The following is a 22103-nucleotide window of genomic DNA, read 5'->3' as shown; positions in this document are numbered from 1 at the left end:
CGAATTTTATTCTTCAAGGATGTTGAAAGAAGTCTGACTAAAAAAACCAATAATCAGAGATTCATCAAGCAAGCTAAAAAAAAATTTCTATATAACTTAATAAGATATCGAAGGTTTAGCTGTTAAAGTAAATTGAGGGTATGAGGAGGCAGAAGGGTCTGTGAGAATGGCTAAATTAGCCAAGAGGTCACTTTCAAATGGTTGCTCTTGGAATGTTTTTTTTACCAACTTCAGAATACAATTTTAATTATAATTATGAGATGACATAGGAATTACAGAAGAAGAAACTGAGTAAAATCCATAAATAAAATTAGGGTTTGCGATATACCATCAATAGAAAATTAGGAAAAACACCCATTTTCATTGGTTTTAAATTAAGACCATAGGATGGCATTTATATATTTTTGTATACACACACACACACACACGCATACATACTATATATGTGTATATAGACACACACACACATAAACACACGTACATACACATACACAGAGATGATTCCTTCTTTATTTAAGTCACATTTTAAAAGCATGAGATTTTAGAATTGTTTTAAGTGTAGAATTCGAAGCCATGAAAAAGCAATTCATCTCGCCCATAGCAACTTGTTTAACTTTAGGTGAAAAGACAAAAGGAAACATTAGATTTCTGTGGCCTGAAATTATGAACAAAAGTATAAAATAACAAACATTTAGATGTCAATCCTAATACCCTGTTCCAAACATAAATCAATCTAATATTTTGCTGGAACTTTCTAATTATCCATTATTCCTTATTTCTCCTCACTTTCTGTGGTAATTGTATTAATACTACCAAAAGCTATCAAATAACTTTAATGACCACTAGCACAATGCCACTAGATACTTGTATTTAAACGATGGTAAAATCACAACACTTTCAATGTTTAGATCTCCTAGGAACATGAGCCTATAGACATAGGTTAACTATAGGCCTCTTTTTTGGGTTGGTGGTAAACAAGGTGGTGGTGGTTACTAACCATTTCATTAAGCTTTACAACTGAAAGAAACTAATATTTGGTATCTTTGTCAAATTAGCCAAACTTAAATTCATTGTCCGGAATCAAAAATTGATTTTAATTATTTTCTTTTTGATCATTGATATTATAGAATTTGCAAATATTGAAAACATATTCACATTTACTGACTTGACTTTCAAAATAGGTTTAGTTTCTCATTTGCTTAATCATAATTAACTCAGGATATTTAACAAAATATTATGTACTATTTCCTAAAAGAAGTATACTAACAGCATATTTTCTATGGAAGACTGTTCAAGTTGACAGTCAGCATTTCCTTGGATACCTGCCATGTTCTGACCAATATAACCATTCTTAAATAAAAACAGAAATAGAATTTCCATTTTATTGTCTTTAAATTTCTTTTCAATTTCTCAGATAATTACACTTCACTAGATAAATAACAGAAGCTTTAGAATCACTTAAATATACACAAAACACTTGAGATTAAGATTGCTTACTCAGATATTAAAACTGTCTCAATCTCTGGGAAATATTTGTCATGTTCTTTTAGCTTTGAAACCCAGTTTGTTTGAAGAGGAGGAGGGATTGGAGGGAGTCAGAGAAATTTAAGAGAGGATATATTGTATTATTCCTACTTAAACTTTAGTTAACTCAATAATAAATATTTATTGTGTTTCAACATGAAGTCTGTGTTTTCATAAATCACTTTCTCACATGTTTAAGTTTAGATTCAAATTCTAATTCATTTATTTGCTTCTGGAAGCAAGATGTAAGCCCTGTGTCTCTTCTCTGAATTTCAATGCCGACACCATCACTGGGACACAGTGATACTCAATAAATATTTGTTAAATGGAGGAATTTGAAAGGAACGGCAGAAATTGATTTTTAAAGTCAGGCATCTAATAGAAAAATAAGAGATAACCTACTCAAGGTAGACATTCACTATTAACTTCTTCATAGTCTGGAAAAATAATTAATTGCTTTGCAAAAACCACAAAGGGGAGGGTAGAAAGAAGATAAAATTTTACTCAAGAGGTCCCAGGGAAAAGGAGAGGAAAGGGGGGAGGGAAGTAAGGAAAGGAGGACGGAAAGAAAAGGAAGAAGGAAGGAAGGAATGAGGGAAAGAAGGGAGGAGGGAGGGAGGGAGGGAGAGAGAAGGAAGGACTTTCTGTAATATGATACATACTATTGGATATGAACCATTTGGTCAGAGCTATGTTTAACATTCTCAAGCTTATCAGCTCATTTAATTCTGAAAACTGGAGATGATTCTATGGAAGGGGTATTATTCCTTTTTATAGAAGAAGATCCTGAAGATCTGAGGTCACAAGACTTCCCATCCCCCTCATGAGAGCTAGTGACTGACCGTGATGCAGAACAGCTGGCACTACTGCCACCATTCCATCTTCCGTGTTGCCAGGCTCTTTTCCAGGTAAGAAAAACCAAGCAAAGTTAAAACCTGCTTGCTCTGATTTTTAATTTTATGTAAACTCTGGCTCTGTGCAAAACCAGTGGCAGAGGGCAAGGTCTTGCAGAGCTGGCAGGAGAGAGCATTTTGAGATAAACTGAGCTCACAGTTAATTAATGGGAAATAAGACTATGACACTGTTGCTGACTTCAAAGGCTTGACTTGATGTCCAATTTCTGTGGAAGCTGGGACAGTGGAAATAGGGAAAAAATTTTCACAAAGTGTTTTTAACTACAGAGATCTGCAAGTGTAAATTGGAGTGAAGCCAAGAAGAATATAAAATAATTTGTTAAGAGAACACAAAGTTCCTATTTCTCTTTCTACATAGAATCATGCTCATTTAACATATGATGTCCAGGAGATATATTTTGGGGATTATAATGAAAATAATCTAGGGAAAAATTATATAAACAACTTGTCATATTTATAGAATATATTTATAGAATATTTATAGTATATATATAGTACTGAGAGAGTGAAGTTTTACTCATGTTTAATTCACTAACATGTCTGAAAAAGTATGGATCAAAAAGCTATGATTTATTTTGGGTACTTCCCTCAAACTGTACACAGACTCCTGGTTAAAATTCAATATGACTGTATTTAATTGAATTGATACAACCATTAAGAAATGTGGAAGCAGTATAAGACCTTTGAGCTTAGAGTCCAAAAGTCCTATTTTGACATTTAGTTCTGTTGCTTAAGGGCTCTGTGACTTTGCCTAAGAGACTTCAATATTTTGAGTCTCAAGCTCATAAACCATTAGGAACACTAATAAGTATATATTTCTAATAAAGAGAGAAATAACATTAAAACATTTTGAAGAGTAAGGTCTTATACAGGTCTCTATTGTTTTTGTTATCTATTTATTGAGCAAATACTTCTTGAGTATTAATTTTTGTGCAATTTTTGTGACAGGCACAGCAGGTGGACAGTAACCTACAGTCCCTGCCCTCCCAGTACTGGAAGCTAATGGGAGATAGAAATACAGAGTTAATGTCTTTATTAGCAGCAACACAGCCAGTATTACTGACCATGTTCTGCATGCTGGGTACTGTGTTAGAGATTTCAGCTACATTAATTTCCGTCATGCTCTGAACAACCTTATTCTCTCAACCATCATACCCTTATATTGTCATATACAAGCTGTTATGGGAAGGATTGAAGCAAGGATTAAGTAAGGACTTCAGGAAGTCCTTAGTGACTTTTCTAGAGCTACCAATATATATAATAGTCATAAATATATTACAACTATTATATATATAATTCATATGTATATATAATTAGAATTAAATGCTATCAAATAAGTCTTGTTAAGTAAAGTCTTAGAGATCTCTTTGAATTTAGTCAAAAGAAGTTGTTGATAATCTTCATGAGATACTTTCAGAGGAATGGGTTTGGAGGTAGTAAAGAGAAATACCAACTAAAAGGAAAACTATTTTTCTCTACTCTCTACTCACATATTTTATATCAAATGTGTGCATTTTTTTCCCCACACCAACCAACTCTCCAACTCTTCAGATGCCAACTGAATGTCCTACAACTCCATTCTGAACCTATCTACCCAGAGTTAGTACAGATTCCACTGGTTAAGGGCTCAGTCCCACAAAACTGCCCCCCATTTCAGATGTCAATCACAGGTCTGAGTCTCCTGTACTTCTCACTGACCAGCTGTAAACTGGGGTTCACTGTGGTCCCATCCTCAGTGTTGAATAATTTGATAGAAGGGCTCACAGAACTCACATATGTGCTTTATTTACTATTAGCAATTAATATAAAGGATACAACTCATTAACAGCAAAAAACAGATATTGGTAAGTATGTTGGTAAGAGTGTGGAACTTCCATGACCTCTCCAGTGGTACCACCTTTTCAGCATCTTAATGTGTTCAGCAACCTGGAAGGTCTCCAGATCTCTTCCTTAAGGTTTTTTTCTTTTCTTTTCTTTTCTTTTCTTTTCTTTTCTTTTCTTTTCTTTTCTTTTCTTTTCTTTTCTTTTCTTTTCTTTTAATGGAGGTTCCATTATGGAGGCTATGATTGCTTAAGTCATTGGCCATTGATGATTAGCACAATGCTCAGTTTGGCTCCCCTCCCTACAGGTCAGATGTGAGGCTTAAAGCTCCAACCTTTTAAATACATGATTGATTCTTCTGGCAACCAATTCCCATCCTCTAAAGCTCATCTCGTAAACTCAGGTATGTTTGAAAGGCATTAATTATCAATAACAAAAGATGTTCCTTTTGCCCCCATCCCCACCCCATTCAGGAAATTCCAAGGGTTTTGGAAGCTTTGTGCCAGAAATGGGGATGAAAACTAAATTTATATTTCTTTTTCCATCAAAGGTAGAAATGGAATCACATTTCAGAGTGAGTTGAAAGTGAGGAATTGAAGACAAGTATAAACTTTTCAAAATTTGGGTGCTATGGGGAATCAGGATTAGAAAGTCTAAGAGGACTGAAAGGAAAAGGGAACATTGTTTTGTCCAAATTGTCTGAAGTGTAGAGTGGGCAGGACCAACCCATGGACTTGGAGAAGCTCATGCAGAGGTAAAGTATCACAATGAGAGAATAATGACAATAGTTATCTTTGGAGTCAGTTTAGAGTTGTTGGGCTTCCAAAAGTGTCTGCATATGCAAGTCAATTCATGTATTTTTTTTCAGGATCATTCTTAATTGAGTAAACATGAAATTCTCATCCCATCCTAGAGCTTCTTGTCTCTCTATCTTGGGAAGGCCATAACCCCTGTCCTGGATCTGGGCTCCCTCTGGATATTCATATCATCAAAATGAGTCTTGGTGATTAGTCTTGAAGGCCCTTTTCAAGTGCTCAGTCTGAAGACAGATTTCTTTATAAAGGAAAGAAATACAGAAAATAATTTTTTTTTAAATCTGAGGATGTCAGATATGTGTGTGTATACACACACACACACACACACACATATTGATTTCTGTATAGAAAGTAGTATATTGATTTCTGTTCTGTATATATACATATGTATATCTATATATTCTGTATATATATATTCTGTATATTCTGTATATATATATATATATATTCTGTATATATGTATACATATATACAGAACAGAAATCAATATACTACTTTCTTCATTAGTTTTGCATACTTATCTATTTACATTTTCAGAATGGACATTTCTACTAACAATTTCCTGAGCCTGGTGACAATTCCTGAAAGGATTGCAGCATTATGAGCAAATACTTTGTGTCATCAGGCTGCCAACGGGTAAAAATGAAACACTTTTCACCAAAGGTGTAGACTCCTTGTGAAGAGCATTACAGCCCGTGAATCAGATAACATTCCTCAGCACGAGACATGTGTTCAAGTGCAGAGGTTGAAATCCAGGTCTTCAGTTTGTGTGGAAAGATGAAGACATGACTAAAAGATAATGACAATGAAAATGACATCTTGAGGAAAAAATAACAGGACACACTATCTAAAACAGGAGAGGCAAAGTGGGGCATTTTCAAGACTGATAATTTTTTATATAATATTGAATGTATTCTTGTATCATTATCAAGATTACAGAAACTTGAAGGGAGACATTTATATTGTATTGCCAGTATTAGGCATTTTGAGATGTACTTTGACCCTTAGGTAAATAAGGCACTTCCATATAGCATTATTTAAAGTTTCATTTAGTACCCTAGAGATAAATGTATTACAAAAATTCTGGTATTTCTATTCACTGGGCATATATGTAAATAGCATTTTTATGCATGGGAAAAATTTACCATAAATATTCTAGTTTATCAAATAATATATAGGATTTAGGATAAATGTATTATATAAAATGCTACTCTCTGCTCTATATGTGAAAAAGGTAATAGGGATACAAATTATTTGGTCTAAAAATATATAGTATTTATATAATGAGATCAAAATGTAGGACTTTTATATTTTATTTAGTACTTATTATTCTGTGATGTATCTCCTTAGGCTTTGTTTCCTCTTAATTCTGGAAAACAGCATTCCTTATTCATGTACTGACTGATCAAAGACTCAGATGTAGTGCAGTTCAGATTAGAAAAACAGATCTTGAGATTCATAAGCCCAATTTGTGAAAAATTAATAGGGTCAAATCATATTGTTTTCAATATTTTCTTGGAGAAAACATGAAAAATGAAATTGAGGATAACATAGTATTTCATATAACTTTTAAAGAGAAAGTAATATTTTAAATTAATGGACACCTCCTCTAAGTACTAGTTAAAATAAATTATAAATATATTTTAAACAATACAGTTTTCTTGTATGTGATTTAATTAAAAATTATTTCACTTAAAATGCAAGTTTTATCCTTTAGAACCATACCCCTGAAATTCCTGAACTGCAATGGCATTATAACAGATGCGGGTAGAATTTAAAAGTAATCAAACTGGAATAAATCACCACTGTGGGAAATTTCATTTCTAGTTTCAATATACTTCCTTTTAGAGATATAGACCATGATAACTGGTATCTGCAATACAGTAATCGATGTGATAAGATCCTGGAAAGTATTATGAATTAAAAATAAATGAGCTAGACCCCAAAAGGAAGTTACAGAAAACAAAATAACTGCTTTATCAGCACTAGAGCAAGCTACATTACTGAGGGATTGCTGACATTGGAAAAGATAAGGCATTAATACTTAAAGGGAAGTGTGTCAATATATTTTATTACTTTTGTCTCAATATAATGCATGTTGAATTCTGAAACTAGAGTGGGCAAAGTGGAAGTCTGTGGGCCTGATGTGTGTCTGCTTCATTGTCAAGACTGTCTCCTTGCACCAAACTGATGTCAGGGGACCAGGGCTCGTGGCTACAGAAATCATGCTATGGATACTGCCTGCAGAGAGAAAGCTTTCCTGCTGTAGCTCATGTTCTGTGAAAACCACCATGTATCTATGAAATGCCAGTCAGTTTCAAATCACAGAGAATACTGTAGAAAAAGGAGGTTCGTGTTTTTGCATTGCTTTTATAGTAAACAGAGCATATTTTTTACTATTCAATTTCATCAGCACGTGATCCAAACACTCTAGAACAGCGTTTCTTGACCCTGGCCTACTGACATTATGGACCAGATAATTATTTATTGTGGGGGGACTCCCTGTTCATTGAAGGATGGTTAGTAGCATCCCTGGGATGCAGGTTTTCCTGCTCCCAAGTTATGGAAAAAAAAAAGTCCCTAGACCCTTGCAGACAAAATTGCCCCCATTAAGAACCACTGTTCTAGAGTAATTATTTTAGGTATATAAATATAATAGAATTTTATATTGATGAATTTTGACCTCTAGCTCATATCTATCAGAAGATTTTACTAGACCTCATTTAAGGGACTGATGAGGCATAAAGGACAGAATGAGAGCATATTTGATATACTATAATAGATACGACTTTTGATCCATTAACTTTTGTTTTAAAGATTTTATTTATTTGAGAGAGAGAGAGAATGGGGGAGGGGGAGAGTTAGATGGGGAGGGAGAAGGAGACTTCCGCTGAGCAGGGAGCCTGATGGGGGTGTTGGATCCCAGGACCCCCGGATCATGATCTTAGCTGAAGGCAGATGCTTAACTGACTGAGTCACATAGGCTCCTCCATTATCAGAATTTCTAATACAACATCTGTCTTCATAGCATGTCTGTAGCCTATTTTTTTTAAAGGTTTTTTAATTTGCCTTTAACTTTAAAACTGATTTTGAAAAATAACATCTGAGTTGCTCCTTTAAATTTTATTGTCTCATAAAACACACTATTTGAAAGAAGTCACAGTTTAACCATGTAATCTAGTTAAGAGCCTTGAAGTTGCTACTTTAATAAGTGAATATTATTCATTTAGTTGAATGAAATATAACATTAAATTATTTCACATTATTAGAAAGGGAACCTAATGATGGACACTTTAATGAAAACTTGCTGATGATGCCCTTCCTTGCTGAAATAACACCCTGAATCATGGTCTGTCTGACTCAATATCATTTCATTATTCATAGCATTTTCTAAGTGTTCTAAGTCACAGGTTTAAAATTCAAATAAAATAAGTGTGTTCTTTTAGTTCAATTTTAATTTTAAAAAATAGTCACATATAAAGGAGATTCTGGAGATATACTATACTTTGAACTTCATTTTTACTGATAAGAAATCTATTGTTAGTTTAAAACTTATTCAGTTTTAAGTAATTCACCCTTATTCTCTGGTTACTTTTAGCTTTGTGTTTTTTTTGTTTTGTTTTGTTTTGTTTTTTTCCTGCAAGTTTACTACAGTGGAGCTAGGGTTTTACTACAATGAATTTCTGGTTTGTTTTTATTTATTCTGTTCAGGATTAAGAGCATCTTCAAAGTTAAGATTCACATATCTTCTTTTTTATAATTCTGGAACTGTATTTGCCATTATCTGAAAATATTCTCTCTCCCTCATTGTCTTTCTTCTCTGCACTGCTTCATTTTATCATTCATCTGTCTTTGTATTTACCCCTCTTTACTCTTCAGGGTTGCACCTTTGTAATTTCTACTATCTTTCAGTTTACTTATCTCTCTACTCTTGCTCTGCAAGCTACTGTTTAATTCATAGTTTAAAATTTAACATCAATGTCTACATATTAAAATCTAGAAGATACGATTTCAAGTCTGGCTTTTAAAATTATCTCTTGGGGCACCTGGGTGGCTCAGTGGGTCAAGCATCTGTCTTCACTCAGGTCATGATCTTGGGGAACTCACGAGTTGTCCCAACTCACAAGTTGTCATCTAATTGTAAGCAGAAGTAAACAACAAGTGATATAACAAAATATTATGCTGACAGTAAGTCATTTCAACTTTTATAAAACTTCAACTTAAATAAGTTAATTTCAGACAAAACAAAGAGTAAAATAATACAAGTCCTATGTGTCTCTGTCTCGATTTTACTAATCTCTCCAGACATTAGTTTCCTCATCTGAAAGTTTCATTCAAATATTCCATGTCCATGCTTTGAAAAATATAAACAACTAAATTCCCTTTATTCATCTTGGAATATATAATATTTTTTAAAAATATATTTCCTTCACAGTAAATATCACTGAAACATGGCATTTCTGCAATATATGTATGTTGAGTTGTGGTTAAATCACAAAGCATAATCACAGGTTAGCTACAGAGGTATTCTAATCCTCTGTTTAGTATGAAGCTGAAAGGAGGGACTGGCTGAGCACTGTCAGTAACAAAGACGTCAGTGTTTTATTTCCTCTGCTTTAGTAAGCACTTCCGAATCTACATTTTGAGTGCTTTTGTGAAACATTGTTTTTCCCTTCTCTTGTCAGATAGATTCACGTAATATAATGATGGTTTATAATGCCTCTTGGCCTTTATTATAATTAAGGGTATCCCACTTGTTATTTATTTATTTATTTATTTGAGGGTTGGGAGGGGCAGAGAGTGAGAGAGAGAGAGGAAGAAAGAGAATCTTAAGCAGGCTTCACGCCCAGGGTGGAGCCCCACATAGGGCTCAACCTCATAACCCTGAGATCATGACCTGGTCTAAAATCAAGAGTCAGACACTTAACCAACTGAGCCACCCAGGCACACCTCCTCCGTTATTTAAGTCACCTAATTTTAAACTTATGTGCCAAAAAAGTTAAGTTTTAGTTCTATGTGTTTAAATAAAGAAGGAAGGGATGCTTCACGTAACATAGTGAACAAAGTTGACATAACCCAGTCTCCATTTCACTCATATAGAAGAGCTACAGAAAATATAGCAAGCATAATAATAGTAACTTAATACAGCTAATCTCAAAAGAAAATAAGAGAAATCTCCAGGTGGCAAAACAAAGCAAGAAATCAAACCTAGAGAGTTAGGGCACAGTCTAATGCCTCAAGAGTCTAGATGTGTATTCCACTAATTTATGGTGGCTATAGGCTATGCATTGGAGGAGAGATGCTAAGACATATGTAGGTGGCAGAGCTGTGAGTCAGTATGAAATGGGTAGATGAAACAGATTTCTGAGTAAATCTGGGACCCTGTGAGAACCCCTATACCCATAACGATAAAAAAAATACTGCTGTCAGAAAGAAGTTTATCTGCTTTACTGGATTTCTGAGAGTTTAAAAAAAAAATGATCCTTTTTGATAAGTAACAATCAAAATACAGCAAGCATGTGCGTGGCTTTCTGAACCATTATCATCTGCTAAGTATAAGAAACATAAACTAATACAACAACATAACACCTCATCTGGAACTAGTGAGCTCCCTGGGGGCCTGGCAGGTATATATTTTGTACAGAAGTGCTATGACCCTCTTGGAATGAAACTCTCATGTGAGAAAAAAAAATAAATATAGATTAATAACAATGTATACGTGAAGGAAAACGGGTCAACAAAGCATACAGAATAATTAGCATAGCACAGACATCTGATAACAGAAAAATGTGAGATGGTAAAATAAGGATGTTTCATATCAAAGAGATAATTGAAATTTTAAAAGGATTGAGAGATAATTTTTTAAAACGATTTTATCTGTTTGAGAGAGAGAGAGAGCACAAGCTGGGGGAGGGACCAAAGGGCAAGAAGACCCCCTCTGAATGTTGACCCCCCACCTGGGCCTGTGAGTCCTTCTTTTCAGTATCTTCCTTTTTTTTTTTTTAAGATTTTATTTATTTATTTGACAGAGAGAGATCACAAGTAGGCAGAGAGGCAGGCAGAGAGAGAGGGGGAAGCAGGCTCGCTGCCGAGCAGAGCCTGATGTGAGGCTCGATCCCGGGACCCTGGGATCATGACCTGAGCTCAAGGCAGAGGCTTAACCCACTGAGGCACCCAGGCGCCCTGTATCTTCTTTCTGATGTGTCCTTAATATATACACATATAATTCTCTTCTTTAAAAAACTTAGGGAGGGAGGAGTCAAGATGGCGGAGAAGTAGCAGGCTGAGACTACTTCAGGTAGTGGGAAATCAGCTAGATAGCTTATCTAAAGATTGCAAACACCTACAAATCCAATGGGAGATCGAAGAGAAGAAGAACAGCAATTCTAGAAACAGAAAATCAACCACTTTCTGAAAGGTAGGACTGGCGGAGAAGTGAATACAAAGCGAGGGGAATATAGACTGCGGGGGGAGGGGCCGGCTCCCGGCAAGCAGCGGAGCAACAGAGCACAAAATCAGGACTTTTAAAAGTCTGTTCCGCCGAGGGACATCGCTCCAGAGGCTTAACCGGGGTGAAGCGCACGCGGGGTCAGCATGGCCTCAGGTCCCGCAGGGTCACAGAAGGCTCGGGGGTGTCTGAGTGTCGGAGAGCTTACAGGTATTAGAACGGGAAGCCTGCTACAGAGACAGAGCCGAGGAGTGAGCTCTAAGCTCAGGTTTACCTTGAACCGCTCACAGGCTCGGTCAGCTCAGAGCGCGGCCGGAAGACAGATTATGGGAGCAATTGGGCGCTGTTCACTGAGGGCGCACTGAGGAGTGGGGCCCCAGACTCTCGGCTCCTCCGGGCTGGAGACTGGAAGGCCGCCATCTTCATTCCCGTCCTCCGGAACTCTACAGAAAGCGCTCAGGGAACAAAAGCTCCCAAAAGTGAACCGAGCGGATTACTCAGCCCAGCCCCTGGTAAGCGTGGTGCAAATCTGCCTGGGGCAAAGACACTTGGGAATCACTACAACAGGCCCCTTCCCCAGAAGATCAACAAGAAACCCAGCCAGGACCAAGTTCACCTACCAAGGAGTGCAGTTTCAATACCAAGGAGAGCAGCGGAATTCCAGAGGAGGAGAAAGCAAAGCACGGAACTCACGGCTTTCTCCCCATGATAATTTAGCCTTGCAGTTAATTTAATATTTTTTCTTTTTCAATTTTTTTTTCTCTTCTTCTGCTAAATTTCTTTAACTTTTACCCTTTTCTTTTTTAACTAGTTTAACTAATATATATATATATATATATTTTCCTTTTTATATTTTTTCATTATTGGTTTTCTTTTTTTTTATTTGTTTCTTTTTTCTTTTTTCTTTTTTTTTTTTTCTTTCTTTTTCTTTCTGAACCTCTTTATATCCCCTTTCTCCCCCCCTCACGATTTGGGATCTCTTCTGATTTGGCTAAAGCATATTTTCCTGGAGTTGTTGCCACCCTATTAGTATTTTACTTGTTCCTTCATATACTCTTACCTGGACAAAATGACAAGGCGGAAAAATTCACCACAAAAAAAAGAACAAGAGGCAATACCAAAGGCTAGGGACCTAATCAATACAGACATTGGTAATATGTCAGATCTAGAGTTCAGAATGACGATTCTCAAGGTTCTAGCCGGGCTCGAAAAAGGCATGGAAGATATTAGAGAAACCCTCTCGGGAGATATAAAAGCCCTTTCTGGAGAAATAAAAGAACTAAAATCTAATCAAGTTGAAATCAAAAAAGCTATTAATGAGGTGCAATCAAAAATGGAGACTCTCACTGCTAGGATAAAAGAGGCAGAAGAAAGAATTAGCGATATAGAAGACCAAATGACAGAGAATAAAGAAGCTGAGCAAAAGAGGGACAAACAGCTACTGGACCACGAAGGCAGAATTCGAGAGATAAGTGACACCATAAGACGAAACAACATTAGAATAATTGGGATTCCAGAAGAAGGAGAAAGAGAGAGGGGAGCAGAAGGTATATTGGAGAGAATTATTGGAGAGAATTTCCCCAATATGGCAAAGGAAACAAGCATCAAAATCCAGGAGGTTCAGAGAACCCCCCTCAAAATCAATAAGAATAGGTCCACACCCCGTCACCTAATAGTCAAATTTACAAGTCTTAGTGACAAAGAGAAAATCCTGAAAGCAGCCCAGGAAAAGAAGTCTGTAACATACAGTGGTAAAAATATTAGATTGGCAGCAGACTTATCCACAGAGACCTGGCAGGCCAGAAAGAGCTGGCATGATATATTCAGAGTACTAAATGAGAAAAACATGCAGCCAAGAATACTATATCCAGCTAGGCTATCATTGAAAATAGAAGGAGAGATTAAAAGCTTCCAGGACAAACAAAAACTGAAAGAATTTGCAAACACCAAACCAGCTCTACAGGAAATATAGAAAGGGGTCCTTTAAGCAAAGAGAGAGCCTAAAAGTAGTAGATCAGAAAGGAACAGAAACAATATACAATAACAGTCACCTTACAGGCAATACAATGGCACTAAATTCATATCTCTCAATAGTTACCCTGAATGTTAATGGGCTAAATGCCCCAATCAAAAGACACAGGTTATCAGAATGGATAAAAAAACAAAACCCATCTATATGTTGCCTACAAGAAACTCATTTTAAACCCGAAGACACCTTCAGATTTAAAGTGAGGGGGTGGAAAAGAATTTACCATGCTAATGGACATCAGAAGAAAGCAGGAGAGGCAATCCTTATATCAGATCAATTAGATTTTAAGCCAAAGACTATAATAAGAGATGAGGAAGGACACTATATCATACTCAAAGGATCTGTCCAACAAGAAGATCTAAGAATTTTAAATATCTATGCCCCTAACGTGGGAGCAGCCAACTATATAAACCAATTAATAACAAAATGAAAGAAACGCATCAGCAATAATACAATAATAGTAGGGGACTTTAACACTCCCCTCGCTGAAATGGACAGATCATCCAAGCCAAAGATCAACAAGGAAATAAAGGCCTTAAATGACACACTGGACCAGATGGATATCACAGATATATTCAGAACATTTCATCCCAAAGCAACAGAATACACATTCTTCTCTAGTGCACATGGAACTTTCTCCAGAATAGATCACATCCTCGGTCCTAAATCAGGTCTCAACCAGTATCAAAAGATTGGGGTCATTCCCTGCATATTTTCAGACCACAATGCTCTGAAGCTAGAACTCAATCACAAGAGGAAATTTGGAAAGAACCCAAATACATGGAGATTAAACAGCATCCTTCTAAAGAATGAATGGGTCAACCAGGAAATTAAAGAAAAATTGAAAAAAATCATGGAAACAAATGATAATGAAAATACAACAGTTCAAAATCTGTGGGACACAACAAAGGCAGTCCTGAGAGGAAAATATATAGCGGTACAAGCCTTCCTCAAGAAACAAGAAAGGTCTCAGGTACACAACCTAACCCTACACCTAAAGGAGCTGGAGAAAGAAAGAACAAGAAAGAAACCCTAAACCCAGCAGGAGAAGAGAAGTCATAAAGATCAGAGCAGAAATGAATGAAATAGAAACCAAAAAAACAATAGAACAAATCAACGAAACTAGGAGCTGGTTCTTTGAAAGAATTAATAAGATTGATAAACCCCTGGCCAGACTTATCAAAAAAGAAAAGAGAAAGGACCCAAATAAATTAAATCATGAATGAAGGAGGAGAGATCACAACTAACACCAAAGAAATACAGACAATCATAAGAACATATTATGAGCAACTCTATGCCAACAAATTTGACAATCTGGAAGAAATGGATGCATTCCTAGAGACATATAAACTACCACAACTGAACCAGGAAGAAATAGAAAGCCTGAACAGACCCATAACCAGTAAGGAGATTGAAACAGGCATCAAAAATCTCTAAACAAACAAAAGCCCAGGGCCAGACGGCTTCCTGGGGGAATTCTACCAAACATTGAAGGAAGAACTAATTCTTATTCTCCTGAAACTGTTCCAAAAATAGAAATGGAAGGAAAACTTCCAAACTCATTTTATGAGGCCAGCATCACCTTGATCCCAAAACCAGACGAGGATCTCATCCAAAAAGAGAACTACAGACCAATATCCTTGATGAACACAGATGCAAAAATTCTCACCAAAATACTAGCCAATAGGATTCAACAGTACATTAAAAGGATTATTCACCATGACCAAGTGGGATTTATTCCAGCGCTGCAAGGTTGGTTCAACATCCGCAAATCAATCAATGTGATACAACACATTAGTAAAAGAAAGAACAAGAACCATATGATACTCTCCATAGATGCTGAAAAAGCATTTGACAAAGTACAGCATCCCTTCCTGATCAAAACTCTTCAACGTGTAGGGATAGAGGGCACATACCTCAATATTATCAAAGCCATCTATGAAAAACCCACCGCAAATATCATTCTCAATGGAGAAAAACTGAAAGCTTTTCCACTAAGGTCAGGAACACGGCAGGGATGTCCGTTATCACCACTGCTATTCAACATAGTACTAGAAGTCCTAGCCTCAGCAATTAGACAGCAAAAAGAAATTAAAGGCATCCAAATCGGTAAAGAAGAAGTCAAACTATCACTCTTTGCAGATGATATGATACTATATGTGGAAAACCCAAAAGACTCCACTCCAAAACTGCTAGAACTTGTACAGGAATTCAGTAAAGTGTCAGGATATAAAATCAATGCACAAAAATCAGTTGCATTTCTCTACACCAACAACAAGACAGAAGACAGAGAAATTAAGGAGTCAATCCCATTTACAATTGCACCCAAAACTATAAGATACCTAGGAATAAACCTAACCAAAGAGACTAAGAATCTATACACAGAAAACTATAAAGTACTCATAAAAGAAATTGAGGAAGACACAAAGAAATGGAAAAATGTTCCATGCTCCTGGATTGGAAGAATAAGTATTGTGAAAATGTCTATGCTACCTAAAGCAATCTACACATTTAATGCAATTCCTATCAAAGTACCATCCACTTTTTTCAAAGAAATGGAACAAATAATCCTAAAATTTATATGGAACCAGAAAAGACCACAAATAGCCAAAGGAATATTGAAAAAGAAAGCCAAAGTTGGTGGCATCACAATTCCAGACTTCAAGCTCTACTACAAAGCTGTCATCATCAAGACAGCATGGTACTGGCACAAAAACAGACACATAGATCAGTGAAACAGAATAGAGAGCCCAGAAATAGACCCTCAACTCTATGGTCAACTAATCTTCGACAAAGCAGGAAAAGAATGTCCAATGGAAAAAAGACAGCCTCTTCAATAAATGGTGTTGGGAACATTGGATAGCCACATGCAGAAAAATGAAATTGGATCATTTCCTTACACCACACACGAAAATAGACTCAAAATGGATGAAGGACCTCAATGTGAGAAAGGAATCCATCAACATCCTTGAGGAGAACACAGGCAGCAACCTCTTTGACCTCAGCCGCAGCAACATCTTCCTAGGAACATCGCCAAAGGCAAGGGAAGCAAGGGCAAAAATGAACTATTGGGATTTTATCAAGATCAAAAGCTTTTGCACAGCAAAGGAAACAGTTAACAAAACCAAAAGACAACTGACAGAATGGGAGAAGATATTTGCAAAGGACATATCAGATAAAGGGCTAGTGTCCAGAATCTATAAAGAACTTAGCAAACTCAACACCCAAAGAACAAATAATCCAATCAAGAAATGGGCAGAAGACATGAACAGACATTTCTGCAAAGAAGACATCCAGATGGCCAACAGACACATGAAAAAGTGCTCCATATCACTCGGCATCAGGGAAATACAAATCAAAACCACAATGAGATACCACCTCACATCAGTCAGAATGGCTAAAATGAACAATTCAGGAAATGACAGATGCTGGCGAGGATGTGGAGAAAGGGGAACCCTCCTACACTGTTGGTGGGAATGCAAGCTGGTGCAACCACTCTGGAAAACAGCATGGAGGTTCCTCAAAATGTTGAAAATAGAACTACCCTATGACCCAGCAATTGCACTGCTGGGTATTTATCCTAAAGATACAAACGTAGTGATCCGAAGGGGCACATGCACCTGAATGTTTATAGCAGCAATGTCTACAATAGCCAAACTATGGAAAGAACCTAGATGTCCATCAACAGATGAATGGATAAAGAAGAAGTGGCATATATACACAATGGAATACTATGCAGCCATCAAAAGAAATGAAATCCTGCCATTTGCGACGACGTGGATGGAACTAGAGGGTATCATGCTTAGCGAAATAAGTCAATCGGAGAAAGACAACTATCATATGATCTCCCTGATATGAGGGAGAGGAGATGCAACATGGGGGGTTAAGGGGGTAGGAGAAGAGTAAATGAAGCAAGATGGGATTGGGAGGGAGATATAAGAGACTCTTAATCTCACAAAACAAACTGAGGGTTGCTGGGTGAGGGGGTTGGGGGGGTGGGGTTATTATGGACATTGGGGAGGGTATGTGCTATGGTGAGTGCTGTGAAGTGTGTAAACCTGGCGATTCACAGACCTGTACCCCTGGGGAAAAAAAATATATGTTCATAAAAAATAAATTTAAAAAAAATGTTACTTAGTATGTCAGGATTTAGTTATTTAAGGGGAAGAATGTTTTAAGTTGCTAATATTGTCAAAATTCCCAAACCATGGCTTTCCTAATGAAAGAAATTCTGATCTTAAATAAAATGGATGAATTGAATGCTGTGTCATGGTTGATAAGTATTTGCCCAGAACTCACAGTGTTTCCTCACTTCATACTTAAAAAATGAATTTGTTGCTCATATTTGGAAGTTAAGATATTTAATATTAGACCTGATGGTAAAAATTATTTATACCTGAGTAGCAGCTGTTTTTACAACCAGCCAAAAAAGCCACATACAGCCTCAACAATTTACTGCCTCCTCGGTATTCCTGACTTTTTTTTACACTTCAGGCATATTCTTTGTTATTTCTTTTTGCTTTTTCAAATTTTGTTTTTCTTACAGTGATTGTTATAAGTTGAATTGTGTCCCACAAAGCATATATTGATGTCAAAACCCTACTACTTGCTGAATGCAACCTAATTAATAAAGAGGGTTGTGGTTGATGTGACTGGTTAAGATGAAGCCATACTGGAGTAAGGCAGACCTTTAATCTATGATGACTGGTGTCCTTATAAGAGAAAAGAGTGCCAGGTGAAAGCAGAGACATACAAGACAACCATTTAATAAATAAGGAAGAAGAGAAAGGAGTGATGCTCTTATAAGCCAAAGAACACTTGGGGCTGCCAGAAACTGGAGAGGCCGGAGGATCCTCCTTTAAATCTTTAGAGGGAACATGGTCCAGCCAACACCAGGATTTCAGAGTTCTAGCACCCAGAATTCTAAGAGAATAAATTTCTGGTGTCGTAAGCCATCCAGGTTTAGAGAAAAGTAAAAATTGTGCTGTAGGCCTGTCTGTATCTGGAGATATACGCACAGTACCATTTATTTTCTTTTTTTGTTTTTGTCTTTTGGCTCCCATAGACATTTGCTTTTACAATTACCTCTCTTAAACCCAGCGGGCTTCACCTCAGAGTTCAAATTCATTTATTTATCAAAGATAAAAATTTACCAAAAGATAATAATACATTTCATCATTGAGAGACATTGTTAAAGGAACAGAATTGCTAAATAAGAAAAAAAGGAAAAGAATTGCTAATGTAAGTATAAATATATCTTACATCTGAAAAGAAATTAAGCATTCATCAGGGAAGTACATCTATTACCTTATTTGACCTTATCTGATCTTTTCAACAACCATAGATATTAAGTGGGTCAGGTAGCAATTTTCCTGTGTTTTAGATAAGAATACTGAGTTTTTGTTAACACAGCTAATAAGTGGCACACTTTAGATAGAAAGAATATCAGTTGTTGATATCCGGGGAGTGGTTTTTAACATGGAAAACTATTTTGTCCAATTTTATTAAGTAGAAAATTGAAACACTGAAGCTCTCTGCAAGAAAAAAAAAAAAAAAAAAAGAAACTTGCATCAAGCAACATAGGCCACTAAGCACATTGTTAAAAATACTTCTCGAACAACTGGAAAGATTTAGTTTCCTTTTTTTGTTGTATTTGAATATTATAGCAGTGGAAGAGGAAGAAAACAGTGAAAAGCAAGGTAACTGACTGATGAATTAAGAAGACATACACAAATCAAATACAAATTATAACTATTTGATCCTACACATATTGCATTTTGTAAGCAATCATCTTAAGAGAGTCATAGAGCCAAAAGAGAATAGTTATCTATTACCCTATGATTCATAAAGAACTGCTTCTCATCAATGTGATTTTTTTGTATGTATACAAAATATGAGGGCTTCATGTGTAAAGGGACATAAAGGCAGGATTTGAGTCGACCAGTGACTGCAATTGTGTAATGATCTACTGGTCTGATTACTGGGCACCATTGCCTGCCTGGACAGTAGATCCCATTTCCTTTGCTCAAGATTTCAGGAGCCTGGGACACATGGGACACCTGGGGCACCTGGGTGGCTCAGTCATTAAGCATTTGCCTTTGGCTTAGGTCATGATCCCAGAGTCATGGGATTGAACCCTGCGCTGGGCTCCCTCTGGTCTGTGAGAAGCCTGCTTTTCCTTCTCCCACTTCCTGCTTGTGTTCCCTCTCCCACTGTGTCTCTCTCTGTCAAATAAATGAAATCTTAAAAAAAATAAAAAAATAAAAAGGTTGCAGGAGACTATTATTTATTCTTGAAAAAAAGGCATAGTTCATGAAAGGAAGTGAACTAAAGATTTGGTATCTACAGAGAATCTTTTACCTTCATCCTTTAAGAGGAGAAGAAACAAAAACAAGAGCAGTAACTCTGGAAATAGTTACTAACAATAGAAGCATTTTAATGTTTTTAGTATTTTTAAATTTGCTTTAAAAAGTTTTAGTAAAGTGGCCTGCAGGAAAGGTGGTATGAAAATAAATGGAGCTCGCTTTCTGCCCGTGGACGCCGCCAAGTAAGCATCGTTAACGTCTCCCCTCCCATGACCGTCATGTCTAAGTCAGTCTCCCAAAGAGCCTGAACAGCTGCGGAAGCTCTTCATCGGAGGTCTGAGCTTTTAAACAACCGATGAGAGTCTGAGGAGCCATTTTGAGCAATGGGGAACACTTACGGATTGTGTTGTAATGAGAAATCCAAACACCAAGCGCTCCAGAGGCTTTGGGTTTGTCACATATGCCCCTGTGGAGGAGGTGGATGCAGTCATGAGTGCAAGGCCACACAAGGTGGATGGAAGAGTTGTGGAACCAAAGAGGGCTGTCTCAAGAGAAGAGTCTCAAAGACCTGGTGCCCACTTAACTGTGAAAAAGATTTTTGTTGGTGGCATTGAAGAAGACACTGAAGAACATCATCTAAGAGATGATTTCGAACAGTATGGGAACATCGAAGTGATTGAGAGCATAACTGACCGAGGCAGTGGCAAAAAGAGGGGTTTTGCTTTTGTAACATTTGATGACCATGATTCTGTAGACAAGACTGTCATTCAAAAATACCATACTGTGGGGGCGCCTGGGTGGCTCAATGGGTTAAAGCCTCTGCCTTCAGCTCAGGTCATGGTCTCAGGGTCCTGGGATTGAGCCCCACATGGGGCTCTCTGCTCAGCAGGGAGCCTGCTTCCTTCTCTCTCTCTGCCTGCCTCTCTGCCTACTTGTGATCTCTGTCAAACAAATAAAATCTTAAAAAAAAAAAAAAATACCATACTGTGAATGGCCACAACTGTGAAGTAAGGAAAGCGCTCTCTAAGCAAGAGATGGCTAGTACTTCATCCAGCCAAAGAGGTCAAAGTGGTTTTGGAAACTTTGGTGGTGGTTGTGGAGGTGGTTTTGGTGAATGACAACTTTGGTCGCGGAGGAAACTTCAGTGGTCTAGGTGGCTTTGGTGGCAGTCGAGGTGGTGGTGGATATGGTGGCAGTGGGGATGGCTATAACGGATTTGGTAATGATGGTGGTTATGGAGGAGGCAGCCCTGGTTACTCTAGAGGAAGCAGAGGCTATGGAAGTGGTGGAGAGGGTTATGGAAACCAGGGCAGTGGCTATTGCGGGAGTGGCAGCTATGACAGCTATTAACAACAGAGGAGACAGACGCGGCTATGGCGGTGGTAGTGGAAGCAACTTTGGAGGTGGCGGAAGCTATAATGATTTTGGCAATTACAACAATCAATCCTCAAATTTTGGACCCATAAAAGGAGGCAATTTTGGAGGCAGAAGCTCTGGCCCTTATGGTGGTGGAGGCCAATACTTCGCAAAACCACGAAACCAAGGTGGCTATGGTGGTTCCAGCAGCAGCAGCAGCTACGGCAGTGGCAGAAGGTTTTAATTACTGCCAGGAAACAAAGCTTGGCAGGAGAGGAGAGCCAGAGAAGTGACAGGGAAGCTACAGGTTACAACAGATTTGTGAACTCAGCCAAACACAGTGGTGGCAGGGGCTAGCTGATACAAAGAAGACATGTTTTAGACAATACTCATGTGTATGGGCAAAAAAAAACCTCAAGGACTGTATTTGTGACTAATTGTATAACAGGTTATTTTAGTTTCTGTTCTGTGGAATGTGTAAAGCATTCCAACAAAGGGTTTTAATGTAGTTTTGTTTTTTTTTTTTTTGCACCCATGCTGTTGATTGCTAAATGTAATAGTCTGATCATGACGCTGAATAAATGTGTCTTTAAAAAAAAAAAAATGGAGCTCAACTTTGGATCCAATGAATCAGATTTCCTATAAGTTACATGCATATCATTTACTGACGGCACAGAGTAACCACTGCATTCTCTCCTCCACTATCCATCAGTTTTTAGAAGTATTAGAGGTTTCATAGAGAGCCACTTGCCTGGAGAGAAAGCCAGGCTCTCCTCATTAGCACACGGTAGTGATCCACAGGGTAGCCAGGATTTGATTATTAATATTAACTGTTTGGGCCATTAGCTGTCGCCTGTTTCAAAAACTTGTGTGGTGATGTTTAGCTTTGGA

At 37.2% G+C, this 22103-nt stretch overlaps 1 pseudogene; it reads left to right on the top strand.

Moving 5' to 3' along the window:
• The first annotated feature begins 2370 nt into the window (after positions 1-2370).
• LOC116882043 overlaps positions 2371-22103 on the top strand; it is a 132307-nt pseudogene continuing 112574 nt past the window's right edge.

The sequence above is a fragment of the Lontra canadensis genome, unplaced genomic scaffold, assembly GCF_010015895.1.
Source record: "Lontra canadensis isolate GAN:19392208 unplaced genomic scaffold, GSC_riverotter_1.0 scaffold80, whole genome shotgun sequence".
Taxonomy (NCBI): Eukaryota; Metazoa; Chordata; class Mammalia; order Carnivora; family Mustelidae; genus Lontra; species Lontra canadensis.
Note: the sequence above shows the minus strand (reverse complement) of the source record. Positions and strands in the feature narration are given on the sequence as shown.